Below are 2,854 nucleotides of genomic sequence, written 5' to 3'. Positions count from 1 at the left end.
GCTGTGTGTATGTCTGTGTGTATGTCTGTGCTGTGTGTATGTCTGTGCTGTGTGTATGTCTGTGTGTGTGTCTGTGCTGTGTGTACTTCATGTCAATGGGGATGGATATTGCAGGGTATTTGATCACACTGTGAATCCCCAGATTGTGTTATTTACTGGAAAACCCTGTTGTTAGCTGTGGTGTGGCTCAGCTTTAGCACACACCTTTAACCTAAGAGCTTTCTGCTTAAATATTGTAAACAGGATTAAATAAAGTCAACTATAGGTCAAGAGGTGGAGCAAGCAACCAGTTGACAGGAAGTGAACATAGGCTTATTAAGAAAAAAAAAACAGCCGGTCGGTGGTGGCACACGCCTTTAATCCCAGCACTTGGGAGGCAGAGACAGGCAGATTTCTGAGTTCGAGGCCAGCCTGGTCTACAGAGTGAGTTCCAGGACAGCCAGGACTACACAGAGAAACACTGTCTCGAAAAACCAAAAAAGGGGCTGGAGAGATGGCTCAGTGGTTAAGAGCACTGACTGCACTTCCAGAGGTCCTGAGTTCAAATCCCAGCAACCACATGGTAGCTCACAACCATCTGTAATGAGATCTGATGCCCTCTTCTGGTGTGTCTGAAGACAGCTACAGTGTATTCATATATAATAAATAAATAAATCTTTAAAAAAAAAAAAAAGAAAGAAAAGAAAAAGAAAACCAGAGTATTTTAGAGTAGAGCTTTTAGAATTATGGTAAGTTGGGGTCTCCTTCAGGCTGGTGTGACCCTTTGTGTTGAGGATGTATCAGCAGTGTTGAGGAAAGCTAGGTGCAGACTGGGTGTCTGAGAGTGAGACAGAACTACAGTATGCATAGTGAGAGTATGGTTGGGGTTGGCATGGGTGCCACTGTGGAGCTTCAGTTTTTCAAAAAAGGTAGGACAACCACAAAGAAAGCTTTGTTTCTCTTACAAGGGACTTAATTTGCATTTTCTAAAACAATTCGGCTTCTATTTTAATCCTAACTTTTATTTCCATGTGCTCATAAAAGATCGACAAATACAAACAGTTCTGTGGATTTGATGCTCGATACAGATCTTTAACATTACTGTAGGGTTTGGTTTGGTTTCTGAGACAGTCCCATGTAATCCAGACTGGCCAGGCACTCCCTAGTTATCTGAGGCTAGACTTGAACTCCTCCTGCCTCCACCTCCCAAGTGTTGGTTTTACAGGCATCCACTAACAGCCCGGCTGTTTAATACTATTCTTTAGGAATGCTGCTATAACTCATTGATGGGGTGCTTCAAGTGCAGTCCTAAGGCCTTGTGTACCTCACACCCACAAAAACTGAAACTAATATTCTTTAAACTCGTAACCTCACTTTTCACCACGCCTTTGCTTTCTGTTTGCCTACATCAGGAGTTTAGAGAATTGGTTTCCAGCTTTTCCTGCTTACATAGTTCTTCCTCAAATTGATGGGCCTGAAAGCAGAAAGGGTTAGTGGGTTCTTAGCTTCTCTTTTCACAACCTGCTCTTCTTCCTCTTTACAAATGAAGAATTCACAGGTCTCTTCTTTCTTCTTTTCATTCTAATATTGCAATTATTTTATTTTGAATTTTCCTAGAGTATAAGAAAATCACCAGGGCACTAGATAAATAAAAACGTGATTTATTATTCTTTGAAAGCCTACTCAAAGATACACATTTGTGTCTCCATATAATGGAGCTTCAGTGTTTACATATGTCTCCATTGCAACATTGCATCTTTAAATAAAGCTATTCCCCAAGTAATATTTGGGAAAGCCTATTAGATTACTTATTTATTATGTGCGTGAATGTGCATGTGAGCACATGGTGTGTGTGTGTGTGTGTGTGTGTGTGTGTGTGTGTGTGTGTGTTTTGAGACAAGGTCTCACTATGTAGCTCTGAGTGTCCCAGAATTCACTCTGTAGACCAGGCTGGCCTTGAACTCACACTTCTGCCTCTGGCAGCCAAGGATTGGGATTAAAGGCATGAGCCATTACATCCCTATAAATTTTTACTTGATTGTTTAGTAATTTTAGACTATTTTTATGATCAGTTGGCTAATAATGTTATCATCAAGTCAGTAATTAAATTATTTTGGAGTCTGGTGTTTATGAAAACATTTAAAACTTAAATTAAAAATTTTTTAAAATGCAAAGTAATATACATCCATGAACAAGCACGTACAGACACCAAAAAAGTCTGCTAGATGTGAATCTGACTTCTGATAGATGTGAATCTGACTTCCCATAGGGTGGGTGAGAGAAAGAACCAGACGTCCCTCTGTCCCCTCCATGTTCAGATTAAAATGAACATTAAAAGTGACTGTGAAAGGAAAAGATAATATGTGGTCTTTGTAGATGTCAACAGTGTGGGTGTGCTGATTAGGGTTTTTGTTAATACAAGCTAGAGTTACCTGGGAAGAAAGACTTATCAGTTGAGGCATTGTCTCCATCAGATTGGCCTGTGGGCAAGTCGGAGGGGTCATTTTCTTCATTAATGATTGATTTAAGAGGGCACAGCACACTGGGCGTTGTCACCTCTAGGCTGGTGGTCCTAGCCAAAAGCTGTCGGGGGCAAGCCACGAAGAAGCATTCTTCCACAGTATCTACTCCAGTTCCTTCCTCCAGGTTCCTCCTTAAATTCTTGTTCTAACTTCCTTTAGTTATGGGGAAATGTAAACCAGATAAACCCTTTTTCCATAGTTGGTTTTGGTCAATATTTTATCATAGCAACACAAAGCAAGTTAAGAGCGGAGAATAAGGCAGATTCTATTACCTGGTAGTTAATTATATGGTGATGGTAAATATCTACACACACACACACACACACACACACACACACACACACACACACACA

Source organism: Grammomys surdaster, unplaced genomic scaffold, assembly GCF_004785775.1.
Source record: "Grammomys surdaster isolate TR1022 unplaced genomic scaffold, NIH_TR_1.0 126158, whole genome shotgun sequence".
Lineage (NCBI taxonomy): Eukaryota > Metazoa > Chordata > Mammalia > Rodentia > Muridae > Grammomys > Grammomys surdaster.
The sequence above is the reverse complement of the archived record's forward strand: the minus strand, read 5'-3'. Positions refer to the sequence as shown.